We start from the raw sequence: 19876 nt of genomic DNA, 5'->3' as shown, positions 1-19876 counted from the left end.
TCCTTACCTTAATGTCCATTATGGGTCAGCTGTGGTTCCGTTCCATGTCATCATCCCTCTGGACCCAAACTGATGAACCTGAGCTAGCGGAGCAGCCTCTGTCTGATATATCTCATTGACTGAAAGAAGAGAGATCAAAGTAATACCCCTGCTGGCTCTCAAAGCTTCCACGCAGAAGCAGTGTTCATCATTTCCACCCATGTCATTGGCTAAAAAGCATGTCACACACTGGGATGTACAATCCTTGCAAAGGGAGGGGCACTGCAAGTCACATGGCAAATCTGATCTGAGTGGTGTGGTGTTCTAGAACTGGCCCACTGGGAGGGTCACCAAATATTTGAACAGTAACACAATATAACACAACTCTTACAACTCAGGGCTTTGTTTTATTAATTTGATAAGTTTCAAATTGCATAACATCAATGAAATAAATTGATTTTGAATAAGTTCCTTTTCTGGAGACTGAGTTTGAAACATGAACAACAGTAACATTTGATCTAGTTTATTAAAGTTGGATGCGGGCTTCCAAAGTGTGGGGTGGAATATGCAGAACAGAAACACATATGAACTCATATTGAAATTCCGCTCTAAGTAAAAACCTATTTTACAAAGTTTCATTAAGCATCTACCATGCCCAGAGTTAGCCTCTGGGCTTTGAAGGATATAAATACAACTAAAAACTTGATGGACAATTCAAGGGAAAAAAACATGTCCACAAATAATATAAGGCAATGATAAAATAGAGATACAATAGAGAAAAATTCATAGGATTAGCTAAGTGTGAAATCCCCCACCCTAGAGATATAATGTAATTCAGCCTATGAAAATGTGAGGAAGGGACCACTTTACAACAAGGCATACAATTCAAATGCACAATAATTTTACACCACAGGGTATGTGTGTTTAGATGGAGATGTGCAGGGGAGGAGAGATTGATCCAATATGTTGCTAAGAATTCCCAACTTTAGTCCTTACAACGGTTAGAGTGATGACATTTGATTGAACTCATCTTTGTCAACTAAATTAAGAAACTAGGGGAAAATACCCAAATTTCCTTTTTCTTAAAGAAAAAGAATTTTATGACCTTTACCTTAGAGATAAGAGGGGTTTTTTTTGTTTGTTTTTTTTTTTTTTTTTGCTTTCAAAATGTCAAGTTTGGGCTGCTTAAAGGAGCTCCAGAGACGGGTGAGAGCCACGACTATCAGAGTGGACCCCAGAGACGGGCACGGGACGCTAAGGCTGCTGCTGCCGCCACCAACAAGCCTGTGTGCGAGCACAGGTCACTCTCCACACCTCCCTACCCGGAAGCCTGTGCAGCCCGCCACGGCCAGGGTCCCGTTGTATCCAGGGACAACTTCCCCGCGAGAACGCACAGCGTGCCTCAGGCTGCTGCAACGACATGCCGGCCTCTGCCGCCACAGGCTCGCCCCGCATCCGCACCCCTCCCTCCCCCCGGCCTGAGTGAGCCAGAGCCCCCGAATCAGCGGCTCCTTTAACCCCGTCCTGTCTGAGCGAAGAACAGACGCCCTCAGGTGACCTACACGCAGAGGCGGGGCCACATCCAAAGCTGAACCCAGGGAGCTGTGCGAACAAAGCAGAGACAGGGAAATCTCTCCCAGCAGCCTCAGGAGCAGCAGATTAAATCTCCACAATCAACTTGATGTACCTGCATCTGTGGAATACCTGAATAGACAACGAATCATCCCAAATTGAGGAGGTGGGCTTTGAGAAGAAGATTTATTATTTTTTCCCCTTTTCCTCTTTTTGTGAGTGTGTATGTGTATGCTTCTGTGGGAGATTTTGTCTGCATAGCTTTGCTTTTACCATTTCTCCTAGGGTTCTGTCTGTCTGTTTTTTTTAGTAGAGTTTTTAGTGCTTGTTATCATTGGTGGATTTGATTTTTGGGTTGGTTGCTCTCTTCTTTCTTTCTTTCTTTTTTTATTACTTAAAAATTTTTTTAATAATTATTTTTTATTTTAATAACATTTTATTTTATCTTCTTCTTTCTTCCTTCCTTTCTTCCTTCCTTCCTCCCTCCCTCCCACTCTCTCTCTCTCCCCCTCCCTCCCTCCCTCTCTCTCTCTCTCTCTCTCTCTCTTTCTTTCTTTCTTTCTTTTTCTCTCTTTTATTCTGAACCATGTGGATGACAGGCTCTTGGTGCTCCAGCCAGGAGTCAGGGCTGTGCCTGAGGTGGGAGAGCCAAGTTCAGGACACTGGTCCACAAGAGACCTCCCAGCTCCACGTAATATCAAATGGCAAAAATCTCCCAGAGATCTCCATCTCAACGCCAAGACCCAACTGCACTCAATGACCAGCAAGCTCCAGTGCTGGATACCCCATGCCAAACAACTAGCAAGACAGGAACACAACCCCATCCATTAGCAGAGAGGCTGCCTAAAATCATAATAAGGCCACAGACACCCCAAAACACACCACCAGACGTGGACCTGCCCATCAGAAAGACAAGGTCCAGCCTCATCCACCAGAACACAGGCACTAGTCCCCTCCACCAGGAAGCCTACACAACCCACTGAACCTACCTTAGCCACTGGGGACAGACACCAAAAACAACGGGAACTATGAACCTGCAGCCTATGAAAAGATCCCAAACACAGTAAGTTAAGCAAAATGAGAAGACAAAGAAACAAACAGCAGATGAAGGAACAAGGTAAAAACACAAGGTAAAAAGAAATAAAAACACAAGGTAAAAACAAGGTAACAAATGAAGAGGAAATAGGCAGTCTACCTGAAAAAGAATTCAGAATAATGATAGTAAAGATGATCCAAAATCTTGAAAATAAAATGGAGGAAATACGAGAAACGTTTAACAAGGACCTGGAAGAACTAAAGACCAAAAAAACAGTGATGAACAACACAATAAATGAAATTAGAAATTCTCTAGAAGGGATCAATAGCAGAATAACTGAGGCAGAAGAATGGATAAGTGACCTGGGAGATAAAATAGTGGAAATAACTACTGCAGAGCAGAATAAAGAAAAAAGAATGAAAATAATTGAGGACACTCTCAGAGACCTCTGGGAAAACATTAAACACACCAACATTCGAATTATAGGGGTCCCAGAAGAAGAAGAGAAAAGCAAAGGGACTGAGAAAATATTTAAAGACATTATAGTTGAAAACTTCCCTAATATGGGAAAGGAAATAGTCAATCAAGTCCAGGAAGCACAGAGAGTCCCATACAGGATAAATCCAAGGAGAAACATGCCAAGACACACATTAATCAAACTATCAAAAATTAAATACAAAGAAAAAATATTAAAAGCAGCAAGGGAAAAACAACACACAAGGGAATCCCCATAAGGTTAACAGCTGATCTTTCAGCAGAAACTCTGCAAGCCAGAAGGGAGTGGCAGGACATATCTAAAGTGATGAAGGGGAAAAACCTGCAACCAAGATTACTCTACCCAGCAAGGATCTCATGCAGATTTGACGGAGAAATTAAAACCTTTACAGACAAGCAAAAGCTAAGAGAATTCAGCACCACCAAACCAGCTTTACAACAAATGCTAAAGGAACTTCTCTAGGCAGGAAACACAAGAGAAAGAAAAGACCTACGATAACAAACCCAAAACAAATAAGAAAAATGGTAATAGGAACACACATATCGTTAATTACCTTAAATGTAAATGGACTAAATGCTCCCACCAAAAGACACAGACTGGCTGAATGGATACAAAAACAAGACCCATATATATGCTGTCTACACGAGATCCACTTCAGACCTAGGGACAAATACAGACTGAAAGTGAGGGGATGGAAAAAGATATTCCATGCAAATGGAAATCAAAAGAAAGCTGGAGTAGCAATTCTCATATCAGACAAAATAGACTTTAAAACAAAGACTATTACAAGAGACAAAGAAGGACACTACATAATGATCAAGGGATCAATCCAAGAAGAAGATATAACAATTGTAAATATTTATGCACCCAACATAGGAGCACCTTAATACATAAGGCAAATACTAACAGGCATAAAAGGTGAAATTGACAGTAACACAATCATAGTAGGGGACTTTAACACCCCACTTTCACCAATGGACAGATCATCCAATATGAAAATAAATAAGGAAACACAAGCTTTAAATGATACATTAAACAAGATGGACTTAATTGATATTTATAGGACATTCCATCCAAGAACAACAGAATACAGTTTCTTCTCAGGTGCTCATGGAACATTCTCCAGGATAGATCATATCTTGGGTCACAAATCAAGCCTTGGTAAATTTAAGAAAACTGAAATCGTATTAAGTATCTTTTCTGACCACAACGCTATGAGACTAGATATCAATTACAGGAAAAAAATCTGTAAAAAGTACAAACACATGGAGGATAAACAATACACTACTTAATAACCAAGAGATCACTGAAGAAATCAAAGAGGAAATTAAAAAAATACCTAGAAACAAATGCCAACGAAAACACGACGACCCAAAACCTACAGGATGCAGCAAAAGCAGTTATAAGACAGAAGTTAATAGCAATACAATCCTACCTTAAGAAACAAGAAACATCTCAAATAAACAACCTAACCTTACACCTAAAGCAATTAGAGAAAGAAGAACAAAAAAAACCCCAAAGTTACCAGAAGGAAAGAAATCATAAAAATCAAATCAGAAATAAATGAAGGAAACGATAGCAAAGATCAATAAAACTAAAAGCTGGTTCTTTGAGAAGATAAACAAAACTGATAAACCATTAGCCAGACTCATCAAGAAAAAAAGGAGGAATACTCAACTCAGTAGAATTAGAAATGAAAAAGGAGAAGTAACAACTGACACTGCAGAAACAAAGGCTCATGAGAGATTACTATAAGCAACTCTATGCCAATAAAATGGACAAACTGGAAGAAATGGACAAATTCTTAGAAATGCACAACCTTCCGAGACTGAACCAGGAAGAAAGAGAAAATATGAACAGACCAATCACAAACACTGACATTGAAACTGTGATTAAAAATCTTCCAACAAACAAAAGCCCAGGACCAGATGGTTTCACAGGCGAATTCTATCAAACATTTAGAGAAGAGCTAACACCTATCCTTCTCAAATTCTTCCAAAATATAGCAGAGGGAGGAACACTCCCAAACTCCTTCTACAAGGCCACCATCCCCCTGATACCACAACCAGACAAAGATGTCACAAAGAAAGAAAACTACAGGCCAATTTCACTGATGAACATAGATGCAAAAATCCTCAACAAAATACTAGCAAACAGAATCCAACAGCACATTAAAAGGATCATACACCATGATCATACGATCAAGTGGGGTTTATCCCAGGAATGCAAGGATTCTTCCATATATGCAAATCAATCAATGTGATACACCATATTAACAAATTGAAGGAGAAAAACCATATGATCATCTCAGTAGATGTAGAGAAAGCTTTCAAAAAAATTCAACACCCATTTATGATAAAAACCCTCCAGAAAGTAGGCATAGAGGGAACTTTCCTCAATATAATAAAGGCCATATATGACAAACCCACAGCCAATGTCATCCTCAATGGTGAAAAACTGAAACCATTTCAACTAAGATCAGGAACAAGACAAGGTTGTCCCCTCTCACCACTATTTTCAACATAGTTTTGGAAGTTCTAGCCACAGCAATCAGAGAAAAAAAAGAAATAAAAGGAATCCAAATCAGAAAAGAAGAAGTAAAACTGCCACTGTCTGCAGATGATATGATACTATACATAGAGAATCCTAAAGATGCTACCAGAAAACTACTAGAGCTAATCAATGAATTTGGTAAGGTAGCAGGATACAAAATTAATGTACAGAAATCTCTTGCATACACTAATGATGAAAAATCTGAAAGTGAAATTAAGAAAACACTCCCATTTACCACTGCAACAAAAAGAATAAAATATCTAGAAATAAACCTACCTAAGGAGACAAAAGACCTGTATGCAGAAAATCATAAGACACTGATGAAAGAAATTAAAGATGATACAAACAGATGGAGAGATACCATGTTCTTGGATTGGAAGAATCAACATTGTGGAAATGACTCTACTACCCAAAGCAATCTACAGATTCAATGCAATCCCTATCAAACTGCCACTGGCATTTTTCACAGAACTAGAACAAAAAATTTCAGCATTTTTATGGAAACACAAAAGACCCCGAATAGCCAAAGCAATCTTGAGAAAGAAAAATGGAGCTGGAGGAATCAGGCTTCCTGACTTCAGACTGTACTACAAAGCTACAGTAATCCAGACAGTATGGTACTGGCAGAAAAACAGAAATATAGATCAATGGAACAGAATAGAAAGCCTAGAGATAAACCCACGCACATATGGTCACCTTATCTTTGATAAAGGAGGCAAGAATATACAGTGGAGGAAAGACAGCCTCTTCAATAAGTGGTGCTGGGAAAACTGGACAGCTACATATAAAAGAATGAAATTAGAACACTCCCTAATACCATACACAAAAATAAACTCAAAATGGATTAAAGACCTAAATGTAAGGCCAGATACTTTCAAACTCTTAGAGGAAAACATAGGCAGAACACTCTATGACATAAATCACAGCAAGTTCCTTTTTGACCCACCTCCTAGAGGAATGGAAATAAAAACACAAATAAACAAATGGGACCTAAGGAAACTTCAAAACTTTTGCACAGCAAAGGAAACCATAAACAAGACGAAAAGACAACCCTCAACATGGGAGAACATATTTGCAAATGAAGCAACTGACAAAGGATTAATCTCCAAACTTTACAAGCAGCTCATGCAGCTGAATATCAAAAAAAAAAAACCAAACAATTTTTAACCCTATTTTGGATTGAGTTAATCCAAAAATGGGCAGAAGACCTAAATAGACATTTCTCCAAAGAAAATATACAGATTGCCAACAAACACATGAAGGAACGGTCAACAATCAAAAGTACAATGAGGGGCTTCCCTGGTGGCGCAGTGGTTGAGAGTCCGCCTGCCGATGCAGGGAACACGGGTTCGTGCCCCCGTCCGGGAGGATCCCACGTGCCGCGGAGCGTCTGGGCCCGTGAGCCATGACCACTGAGCCTGCGCGTCCGGAGCCTGTGCTCCGCAATGGGAGAGGCTACAACAGTGAGAGGCCCGTGTACCGCAAAAAATAAATAAATAAATAAATAAAATAAAAGTACAATGAGATATCATCTCACACCGGTCAGAATGGCCATCATCAAAAAATCTACAAACAATAAATGCTAGAGCGGGTGTGGAGAAGAGGGAACCCTCTTGCACTGTTGGTGGGAATGTAAATTGATGCAGCCACTATGGAGAACAGTATGGAGGTTCCTTAAAAAACTAAAAACAGAACCACCATACGACCTAGAAATCCCACTACTGGGCATATACCCTGAGAAAATCGTAATTCAAAAAGAGTTATGTATTTACAATAGCCAGGACATGGAAGCAACCTAAGTGTCCATCAACAGATGAATGGATAAAGAAGATGTGGCACATATATACAATGGAATATTACTCAGCCATAAAAAGAAACGAAATTGAGTTATTTGTAGTGAGGTGGATGGACCTAGAGTCTGTCATACAGAGTGAAGTCAGTCAGAAAGAGAAAAACAAATACTGTATGCTAACACATATATATGGAATCTAAAAAACAAACAAAAAAATGGTCAGGAAGAACCTAGGGGCAAGATGGGATTAAAGACGCAGACCTACTAGAGAATGGACTTGAGGATACGGGAAGGGGGAAGGGTAATCTGTGACAAAGTGAGAGAGTGGCATGGACATATATACACTACCAAATGTAAAACAGCTAGTGGGAAGCAGCCACATAGCACAGGGAGATCAGCTTGGCGTTTTGTGACCACATAGAGGGGTGGGATAGGGAGGGGGGGAGGGAGGGAGACGCAAGAGGGAAGAGATATGGGGTTATATGTATATGTATAACTGATTCACTTTGTTATAAAGCAGAAACTAACACACCATTGTAAAGCAATTATACTCCAATAAAGATGTTAAAAAAATATCAAGTTTGGCATGTGGTTAACCAAAAACAACTATTGACACAAAAGCTTGAAGAAGTATAATTGTGACAGTGTAAATGCTAAATCATTTATGTAAATTCAGTTAAAGCTGCATTTTAAATAAAGGTCAGTACAGTTCCTTTGGTTAGTAAATTAGTTTACTACTTGAGTTTTCAAAAAACCACTCATGTGAAAGAAGCCAGACACAACAGACCACATATTACATGATTCCATTTATAGGAAATGCCCAGGAAAGGCAAATCCATAGAGACGGAGTGTAGATGATTAGTTGCCTGGGGCTGGAGGGAGGGGGAATGAGGAGGGACTGCTAATGGGTACAGGGTTCCTTTTGGGGGTGATGAAAATGTTCTGAAATTAGATAATGGTGATGGTTGTACAACTTTGTGAAAACACTAAAACCACTGAATTGTAACAAAAAATAAACACACATAAGGTTAAAATAAACTCTTAAGTTGCAAATAGGGTATTTATATATGATTTGGGGATGATTATTTTCAAAGAGCCACTTTTAAAATTACTGACATACAGCCAAGTACAGTCTGTAATGCATAGATAATTAAGTTAAAACAACAGGGAAGGGCTTCCCTGGTGGCGCAGTGGTTGAGAGCCCGCCTGCCGATGCAGGGGACACAGGTTCGTGCGCCGGTCCGGGAAGATCCCACATACCGCGGAGCGGCTAGGCCTGTGAGCCATGGCCGCTGAGCCTGCGCGTCCGGAGCCTGTGCTCCGCAACGGGAGAGGCCACAACAGTGAGGCCCGCGTACCGCAAAAACAAAGCAAAACAAAAACAACAAGGAAATCACCAAGCAACTCTTTAAATTCTATTCCTTATCAAATATTTGTAGGGTCTTCAAGCAAGTAAAACAGTGAACAAACAGAATTTTGTTTTTGATCTCCTTTTCCTTATTTATTTCTGGTGACAATGCTATTGAACATGAAAATGGAAAATGCTAAATAAAGGGAAAGTTTATAAGACAACTGGACAATTGTCTGTACGCTAGTTTGAGCACGTAGCCTAATACTTGATGGTATATCTGATGCCCACTCAAAGACACTACATGGGAAAGAAAAGCTCAAAAATATTCCGGGAAGAAAAATGTTGTCTTTTCCAATTCTCCATTCACTCCACTCTGAAACTGTTTTGCCTACTGTAAACTACAATCACACCCTGCAAACTTGTTTTTAATCCTTTGTTTAAATGTACGTATGTATTGATAGGTTATATTCCTGGCTCTTCTGGTTTTCTTAAGCACATAACTTCAACAAATATTTGTTGGGGGCTTTCTATGTGCCAGAAACTGTCATAGGGGCTGGGGATAAGCTGTGAACCAAAAAGGCAAAAATCCCTGACCCCAATGGAGTGTACAGTTTAGTTGGGGGGGAGGGGGGAAGCAGACAATAAACAATATAAATAAGCAAGGCATTGTATTTAAATGGTGAATAACCTCTATGGAAAAAAAAATCAGAAAGGGTGCTAGGAAACGTAATAAACAGCCAGGGAAACTTCACTGCCCAAGATGATATTTGACCTAGGGCTTGAGAAAGGTTGGTTAAGTTGTTGGGAATTTGGGGTAAGAGCATTCCACGCAGAAGCAACAGCTCACGCAAAGGTCCTGTGGCAGGCATGTGCCTGGCACAGTCAAGGACTAGCAAGGAGGCCAGTGTGACTGAGTGCAGGATGTAGCAAGGAGGGAAGTGGTAGTTGAGTTGGCAAAGTTAGGAAAAAGTCGAGGAAAGGTAGCAGAGGGGCCAGATAGGTAAGGCTCTAAAGACTTTGCCTTTCTCTTGGAGACAGGAATCAACAGAGAATTTTGAGTGGAAGGGTGACATGATTTGATGTGCATATTTCCCAGGATCACTCTGGCTGTTGTATTGGAAATACACCTAGGGGACAAGAGTGGAAGTCAGGCAACCACTTAGCAAGGTACTGTGGTCATCCAAGTGGGGGATGATGCTGGCTGAGATGCGGGATGGTAGCAGAGAACATAATGTGGTCAGATTCTGGATATTTTTAACAGCTTTAATGAAGTATAACTTACATACAATAAAATTCACTCATTTTAAGTGCATAGTTCAATGATTGTTAGAGAGTTTGTGCAGCCATCACCACAATCCAATTGCAGAACATTTTCATCGCCCCGGTTGGATCCCTTGTGCCCACTGGCAGTCAATTCCCAGTCCCACTCCCAGCCCCCAGCCACTACTCATCTATTTTCTATCTCTATGGATTTGCCTATTCTGGACATTTCATATAAATGGACTCAGAGAAAGTGTGGTCTTTCGTGACTAGCTTCTTTCACTTAGGAAATGTTTTGAAAGTGCATGCTTGCTACAGCATGTATCAGTACTTCATTCCTTTGTATTACTGAACAGTATTTCTTTGAATGGGTAGACCGTATTTTGTTTATCCATTCACCAGTTGATGGACATTTGGGTTGTTTCCACTTTTTTGACTATTACGAACTATACTGCTGTGAACATTTACATACAAGTCTTTGTGTGGATGTATGTTTTCATTTCTCTTGGATATATACCAAGGTGTGGAATTGCTGGGTTGTGTAGTAAATTTTTGTGTAACTTCTTAAGAAACTGCCGAGCTATTTTCCAAAGTGGCTGCACCATTTTACATTCCCACCAGCACTGTACAAGGGTTCCAATTTCTCCACATCCTCACCAACACTTGTTATTTTCTGACTTTTTTTTATTATAGCCATCCTAGTGGGTATGAAGTGGTATCTCGTGCTGGTTTTGATTTGCATTTCCCTGATGACTAATGATGTTGGGCATCTTTTCCTGTGCTTATTGGCCATTCCTGTATCTTATTTCATCTTCTTTGGTGAAGTGTCTATTCAAATCTTTTGCCCATTTTTAAGTTGGGCTTCTGTATATGTATTTGGAATACAGCCAATAGGATTTGTTGATTGCTTGGAAGTTCGATGTGAGAAAAAGAAAGGTATCAAGCATGCATGCCTCCAAGGTTTTTAGCTCAAGTTATGTAAGTATGGAGTTGCCATTAAGTAGACAAGCAGTATTGGAGAGAAGATCAGAAGGTTGATTTTAAACATGTTAAGGGTGAGATGCTTATTAGACATCCAAGTAGACTTTTCAAGTAGGCTGTTAGACTTATGGGCCTGGAATTCAGAGGAGAGATGCTAGCCTGAAGATAAGGAAGGGAAGTCATCAGCATAAATGCTACAGAAAGCCATGGAACTAGATAAGTCAACAAAGGAATGGGTATAGATATCTAAGGTGTCCAAAGACTAAATTCTGGACACTCCAAAATTAAGAGGTCAGGAAAATAACAAGGAAGCAGCAAATAATATTGAGATGGAGTGGCCAGTTAGAGGGAAAACCAGAGAAAGCACAACCTACTGCAAGCCACATGGAAAAAGGTGTTCTCAAGAAGGAACCCAGTGTGTCAACTGCTGCTGATAGGTTTCAGGGCTGAGAACTGTCGCTTGGATTTAGCAACGTGGAGAGTGGAGGTGGCTGGTAACCGAGACAAGTGGAAAGTCCAGTGCTGGCTAGGAACTCGGGCATTTCATCCAAAGATATAAGCAGGAAGACAGAGTTCATAGGCCCAGTTCCTGAGGATGAGTCAGCATTTCACCAGCAGTAATATGCACTAGAATCACTGAGAGCTTTGTGAAGAGATAGACTTGGATTCAATAGGTCCGGGATGGGGCCCCCGTTTCTGTATTTGCTCCCAGGTGATGCTGACGCTGCTGATGCCAGGGCCACACTATGAGTAGCAAGGGTCTAGGGCTGATTTTATCTGCTGTTTCTTTTCTGAGTGCAGATCTAACCAGAGACATAAATGGCAACTGCTCTGGGTTGATTCTACATGATTTGCTATGTTCCAGGGGCTTGATGTCGTTGATAGTGAGGCTCGAACCTGTGGCTTGAGAAACAGGGAAGAAAAAGAAGGGGCAATGATTGTGGATGGAAGCTTTAGCCCTGTTTGTTGTGTGACTGAAAGAGGGAGGGGCTTCTACGCAGAAATGCAGAGGCCAGGGCCCAGCACACTGCCTGGATAGAGGCCACTGCCTGCTGGATGGCTGTCAGTATGAACTGGCAGGGCGCCTCCCAGAAGGCCTCTCTGAGGAAGCCTGCCAGTATTTCTCGATAATATGTATGCGTAATTGGGATACTATAGGTTTAGAAAGACTCACTGAGATAAATATCCAGCAGAGATCCTGTCTCCAATTCCCTCCCTCAGTCCATTTGATTTTTTTGTAATAGCTTTATTGAGATATAATTCACAGACCACAGAACTAAAATAGGGTATAATTAAAATATAATTAAAATAGGGTATAATTCAACGGTGTTTAGCATATTGGCAGAGTTGGGCAACCATCACCACATTCAATTTTTGAACATTTTCATCACCCCCCCGAAAGAAATCCCCAAGCCCTTGAGCCACCATCTCATGTAAAAATGATATCAAAATCCACTAAGATGTTTGGAAACTTTCTGCTCAGCCATTGTTGAGATTTCACAAAGCTGGGGGGTAAAAGTCCATCTGTTGCATGAAAAAACTCTGCAGAGATGGAAGTCCTCAGTCTGAGGAGACACTAAAGACCAGACCAGATGGCCTAGTAGACACAGAGACGCCAACATACAGTCCACTGAAACCTGGGAGTTCTTTCCCCTCGGACATGGGTGAAGGTCTACTTCAGTTGACTCAGGCCTTCCCGGGCACCCTTGGAAATGTCTGAATTTTTTGTTTCCACCCACAAAGGTGAAATTTGCCTATTATGATCCCATTTTGATTATTTAAAAGCAACCGCTGGGAGCTCTCTCTGTTTATATACATTTTGAAACTGAATATATTCCAAAAATAAGAAGTTTTTGAATGGGCCAGGTTTTCATTTGCTTATTAATCAGATCTGTAACTTTTCCATGGCTGTTTTAGATTTTTTTAAATGTATGTCATCACATGAAAAAGACTAACGACACTTAGAACCTACTCCTATTTGTACCTTGTTTATATTTTTAAAAGAAAGCAAGAATATATCCAAAAAATTTATTTTAATTCTATTTTTTTCACTGTCCAGCATGGATGTCTGTGATAATTTAACAAAGGATGCAAAACAGCCTGCCTCTTTTGTCAAAATTGATTATCTGTATCATATAGTTTCCCTAGGTCATAAATAAAGACAGTGAAAATGTAAAGGCCACTATATTTTATAGGGAATGGCATTTGAAACTGCATTTATATACTTACAGTCTTCAAATTCAAAAAAATATATGCATGTCACTTTAAAACTACATGTTTTCATATGTTTAAGTATTTTAAAAATCACTTACTTTTCAGAACATCAGATAAATCACATGGGTGCCACTAGAAGTTTCGGGAAGGTTCCCCTGTGCCAGGAGAGCTGGCAACCACTGCCAAGCATTCCTGGCTGATCTCTCCACAGAGGGAAGCGTGCATAGCACTGCGCTGAGTGTAGTCTGCAAACCACACACTCCTGTCATTGGAAAAACAAACCACAATTGAAAAACAGTTGTACCTTGCATGGAATTAACAGGAAGCCTGCATGTTTCTGGAAGCAAACTGATATGCAAAAATAAAATTAAAAAACCCCACCTGTTCATCATGAATAGTCCTGGCTTTCTCTCCATGTACCCTTGGGCAAGTAACTTAATGTCTCTCAGCCTCAGTTTTCTCATCTCTAAAGTGCTGGCTGGGTAGTTGTGAAGCTTAACTGAGATGCTGTATATAAAGTGCCAGGAATCTAGCAAGTCCAGTGATGGAACATTGTCGTCTCGGCTTTCTCTGCCTGGCTTACCTCATCTCAAGATTTACCCTTAGGGTCACAGCCTTTGTAAAGCCTTCCCTGATCCTCCTGGGTCCCCTGCACCTCTGCCTCTACAGTCTGTCTCTCTTATAGTTCTTGAACTGTAAAGTGATTGTGGCTATGTCACCTGCATTTTGGGGGCCTGAGGCCTGGGATGGCATCTAGCTCATCTCTTGGCCCCCAGCACTTGGCAGAGTGTAAAGCAACGTGCAATCATTATGGCATAGCATTTCTGGTAATGCTTAGTAACGTCTATGGAAACCTAATTTTAAAAAATAATATAAATGGGATTATATGAAGTTGTCATCAGTTCTCCCTTCAGACTGTAGGCTCTTCTGAAAGCAAGAAGGCACCTTTTATTTATTTATTTAAATTTACTTATTTAATTTATATTTATTTTTGGCTGTGTTGGGTCTTCGCTGCTGCACGCGGGCTTTCTCTAGTTGCGGCCAGTGGGGGCTACTCTTCGTTGCAGTGCATCGGCTTCTCATTGCGGTGGCTTCTCTTCTTGCGGAGCACGGGCTCTAGGCGCACGGGCTTCAGTAGTTGTGGCACGCAGGCTCAGTAGTTGTGGCTCACGGGCTCTAGAGCGCAGGTTCAGTAGTTGTGGTGCACGGGCTTAGTTGCTCCGCAGCATGTGGGATCTTCCCAAACCAGGGCTCGAACCCGTGTCCCCTGCACTGGCAGGCGGATTCTTAACCACTACGCCACCAGGCAAGCCTCAAGAAGGCACCTTTTATAATCTAGGTATTTACAGTAAATACCTCTGAGGGATGTAAGAATATTTTAGTAAAATACTTTGCATTTACTCGGAAGCTATAAATAATAAAGCAAATCTGACCTAAAAGATGAAGGCCCAACCCTTGCAAAGGCAATGGAGCCCTGCCAGCTGCAGGCTTCCTGACTGGTGTTTAGAAATGGTAATAGGGAATGAAAGGAACCTCTCATCACAGGAAGTGCTCAGAGAAGAGACAGAGCTGCAACTGTATCCAATTTGTAGTCTAAAAAAAAGTAACATGGACAAAAGGAGAGTGATGTGTGAAATCCCATGAAGAGAGCCCTTCTACATTCAGGTATAACAATTGATGCTTATGCCCTGTGCAGGTATCACCCATAACCATGGCAACCAGGATCCAGGCTATACTGTGCTGAATTTCTGTGCTGTTTGTTTTTTATTATAGGTCATGGGTTGGGAATTCAGGGTTGGTTGTGTTTTATGAAACAACCATTTGCAAAACTGCCAATGTAGGGAAGGAAAAAAATCTTTTTTTCTCCGAACCGTCTAGGTTCTTGGTTGGGGCTCTGTAACAAAAGACAGATTAACAAGAAGAAAGCACACTTGGCTGGGAAAACTGGACAGCTACATGCAAATGAATGAAATTAGAACATTCCCTAACACCGTACACAAAAATAAACTCAAAATGGACTAAGGACCTAAATGTAACGCTGGACACTCTTCGACATAAACCACAGCAAGATCTTTCTCAATCCACCTCCTAGAGTAATGAAAATAAAAACAAAAATAAGCAAATGGGACCTAATGAAACTTAAAAGCTTTTGTACAGCAAAGGAAACCATAAACAAAATGAAAAGACAACCCTTAGAATGGGAGAAAATATTTGCAAATGAAGCAACCGACAAGGGATTGATCTCCAAGATATACAAACAGCTCATGCAGCTCAATATCAAAAAAAAAAAAAATCAAAAAATGGGTGGAAGATCTAAATAGACATTTCTCCAAAGAAGACATACAGATGGCCAAAACGCACACGAAAAGATGCTCAACATCACTAATTATCAGAGAAATGCAAATCAAAACTACTATGAGGTATCACCTCACACTGGTCAGAATGGCCATCATCAAAAAATCTACAAACAATAAATGCTGGAGAGGGTGTAGAGCAAAGGGAACCCTCTTGCACTGTTGGTGGGAATGTAAATTGGTGCAGCCACTATGGACAACAGTATGAAGCTTCCTTAAAAAACTAAAAATAGAGTTGCCCTATGATCCTGCAATCCCACTCCTAGGTACATATCCAGAGAAAACCATAATTCAAAAAGATACACGCACCCCAATGTCCATTGCAGCACTATTTACAATAGCCAGGACACGGAAGCAACCTAAATGTCCATCAACAGAGGAATGGATGAAGAAGATATGGTACATATATACAGTGGAATATCACTCAGCCATAAAAAAGAACGAAATAATGTCATTTGCAGCAACATGGATGGACCTAGAGATTGTCATCCTGAGTGAAGTAAGTCAGACAGAGAAAGATAAATATCATATGATATCGCTTATAGGTGGAAACTAAAAAAACGGGTATAGGGACTTCCCTGGTGGTCCAGCAGTTAAGACTCCACGCTCCCAATGCAGGGCGCCTGGATTCGATCCCTGGTCAGGGAACTAGATCCTGCATGCCGCAACTAAGAGCCTGCATGCTGCAACTAAAGATCCACATGCCACGACGAAGATCCTGCACGCAGCAACGAAGATCCCACGTGCCGCACCTAAGTCCCAGTGCAGCCAAATATATTTATTTAATTAATTAAATTAATTAATTTTTTTAAAAAAGGTACAGGGCTTCCCTGGTGGTGCAGTGGTTGAGGGTCCGCCTGCCGATGTGGGGGACGTGGGTTCGTGCCCCGGTCCGGGAAGATCCCACATGCCGTGGAGCGGCTGGGCCTGTGGGCCATGGCCGCTGAGCCTGTGTGTCCGGAGCCTATGCTCCGCAGCGGGAGAGGCCACAACAGTGAGAGGCCCACGTACCGCAAAAAAAATAAAAATAAAAATAAAAAAGGTACAAATGAACTTATCTACAAAACAGAAATAGAGTTACAGATGTAGAAAACAAACTTCCAGTTACCAGGGGGTTGGCAGGGGGAGGGATAAATTGGGATTGACACATACACACTACTATATATAAAATAGATAACTGGTAAGGACCTACTGTATAGCACAGAAACTCTACTCAATACTCTGTAATGGCCTATGTGGGAAAAGAATCTAAAAAAGAGTAGATATATGTATATGTATAACTGATTCACTTTGCTGTACACCTGAAACTAACACAACACTGTAAATCAAATATACTCCAATAAAAATTTTTTTAAAAAAGAAGAAAGCACACATTTATGTAATGTAAATTTTATCTGACCTGGGAGCCTTTATAAGGAAATGAACCCCCAAAGAAACAGCTACACCTGGGTGTTTCTATACTCGGTTTGATGAAGAGTGGAAAGTTGTGGGAAAATGTGAAGGGACAAAGAGTATGAGCTAAGGGTGGTCAACTGGGGGAAACCCAGAAAGACCCGTTCACTGCGATTCCCTCCAGCATCCCTCCGTCTGCAGAGATAAGGATGCTCCTTTCCTCGGTATGGAGAGGGCACCTCTCATTTGAGGGTCTTATGACCTCCCTCAGGGGAAGGTCAGAGAGGACTTCCTGCACCTATAGTTTCTCAAATTCCTTCAGCTTAAAATATTCACTATGCCAAAGTGCCAGATTTGGGGGTAGTGTGTCCTCAACCCCATCACCAAGGACTTTCTCAACTATACGGATGCAGGGAGACCAGTCTTTGTGTACTCTTGTTTGAAACCAGTTAAATGACATTTGGACCATTGCTACAGCCACCTAACTGGTGTCCCTGCATCTGTCCTTGCTTCCCTCCTCATCTAACTTAACACAACAGCCAGAAGGATGCTTCTTAAAGGTCATTCAAGTCTTATCACTACCAACCCCTTGGCTTCCATGGCTTCCTATCAGGCTTGGAAAAATCCCAAAGTCCTTATCATGACCTACAAGGGCCCTCACGAACCCGATGGCTCTTGGACTTCACCTCTCATCCTTCTTCCCCTTGCCACTGTGCTTCAGCTCTGGTGGACTCTTGCTGTGCTGCCTCTGTGTCAGGCACCCTCCCATCCTGGGGTCTATGTACTTGCTGTTCTTGTAAAAATGATTTTAAATGAAATGAAAGATCCTTTACCTCATGAGCACTTAAAAAACAACAACAACAACAAAAACGCTTTCTTTTTAGGAGATAAGCATAGGATATAAAAGAATTATTATCTATACTTAGAAAATGTAGTGCTCTCTCATTGACTAAAAGTAAAAAAAAAGCAAATCAGATTACTGTTTTCCTATCTATAGTTGCAGAAGTCACTGACAAAGTTGATACGAAATGAGGAAGACTACCCAGATTTTTATAGCTTGGAGAGTAAAGGAATTTCCATTTCAAGTGCTTTTATTTGTGTGCAAATTTAGTTCGCAAAAGTCCAGTACAAATAAAAACTACCAAAAAACCCCACCCCACAAAACACACCCAAAGACCCTAAAGCAAAAAACAACTGACATGAACCAATCACACATGGTATTCATGTGCTGTGCTCTTTTATAACCACTGAATAGTTTCTAAGATCATTCCAAGTCACATGAAACCACACTTTGTGAAACTTGAAGTTTTAGGTGACTTTGCAAGTTTTTCTTTAAAAGACCGTTACATCATAATAGGCAGCCCTGGGAAGCCACAGATACAAAGGTATCAAAATAGAATTGATAATTAATGGCCTCAAGCCCATTTCTTCAAAACCATTTGAAAACACAAACGTATGTTTAAACACTGTTTACAAAGGCCTCGAAGAAGTAATTTCCTCTTCGTTTATCAGAGAAACGTTGGTAGATTCAAAGGCTGAGGCAATGGACTTCCTCTGAGAGGTTAATGTCAGTTTTTACAAAAGCAGAATTGGAAATTCAGACCTAAAGGGGTTCAGAGCGTGCCACCCCCAAAATATAATGGCATAAGGATCATTCGGAGCTGAAAGCAAATGAGAAAAATCAAACACAGGGTGAGCTCTCTGCCCTCCCGCTACCTGCCTGAAAACAGAACACAAATTCCCCTTGTGAATTCCCTACCAGGAAGGAGGTAACAACGTCTTCACTGGAGGCAAGATGGCACCGGAAAGAGTCTACACAAACAAACCTTACTAAATGACCATTATCTTCCATTAGTTCCCCCCACCCCGCCACACACACACACACACACACACACACACACACACACACACGCTAATTTACCTTCCCAGAGTTTGCTGCCACTAAAAGCCTAAAGCCCTTTTCCTTTGTCTTGTTACTTCTCTACAAACATACTATTTTTTCTTAAAATGCTATATAAGCCCAAGTTGTAACCATCCCTTTGAGTTACGCATTACCAAATTTCTCCTGCGGGTATGCGTGCTGCACATATAAACTACTTTTCTCTTGTTGATCTGTCTTTTGTCAGTCTAGTTTTCGTGGTCCCAGCTACAGGATTTTTTCCCCTCCCCTACAGACCTAACCCCTGATAACATGAAGACTCCCTAACGTCAGGAACCTAATGTCATAGTTTATAAACCCTGGAGAACTTGTGTGATGGAAAAAAATACATGACTCCTTCGACTGAGCAAGAAGACTGGAAATAAAATTCTAACTGTGGGATTAGTCGCAGGGTAATTTTCAGGGTTCACGGGACACCTGTAAAGTGAGAAGAGAAAAGAGAGGGGAAAATAACAAAGCTCTTGTTCCCCAATGTTAGAGCTTGAAGACACTATTCATTTAGTTCCACATCTCCAGGACTGTATTTCTCAGAAGTCAATACTGAAGCAGTCTCGGACAGGGAATTGGAAGGAAGAAAATCCGGCAGCAGTTCAAGTTTGACTATTTATGGTGTGTCACTGGGGCGAGTCATGGCGCCTCTGCGGATGTTTCCTCAACTGTGAAGTGTATAGAATAACTTTCTTTTCTTAAAGGTGACAAAAGGATCAAGTGAGAGCCTATGGATGAGTAGTTCTCAACTCTGACTGCATCTTAAAATAACTTGAGGAATTAAAACCAAAATGTTGATGCCTGGGCTGCATCCCATAGATCCAGATGTAATTGTCCCAGGGTGTGTCCTCAGCACTGTGGGTTTTCAAAGCTCCCCAGATCCTGCTAATATGCAGCCAGTGCTGGGAACTACAGGCCTATTGCAGAAGCAGCACTTCTCCAATGACCTCGGACAGGATCACCTGGGGA

General features: G+C 41.0%; 1 protein-coding gene across 1 annotated transcript in view; it reads right to left on the bottom strand.

Annotated features, from left to right (window-relative positions):
• TCEANC (transcription elongation factor A N-terminal and central domain containing) overlaps window positions 1–19876 on the bottom strand; it is a 30126-nt gene continuing 10250 nt past the window's right edge. The window contains exons 3-4 of the transcript XR_013825736.1: window positions 13333–13496; window positions 1–119 (exon numbers count right to left, since the gene is read on the bottom strand). The gene's annotated coding sequence lies outside the window, so the exon portion shown is untranslated. The remainder of the gene's footprint in view (window positions 120–13332; window positions 13497–19876) is intronic.

Source organism: Stenella coeruleoalba, assembly GCF_951394435.1.
Source record: "Stenella coeruleoalba genome assembly, chromosome: X".
Taxonomy (NCBI): Eukaryota; Metazoa; Chordata; class Mammalia; order Artiodactyla; family Delphinidae; genus Stenella; species Stenella coeruleoalba.
This window is presented reverse-complemented; position numbering and strand designations above follow the sequence as displayed.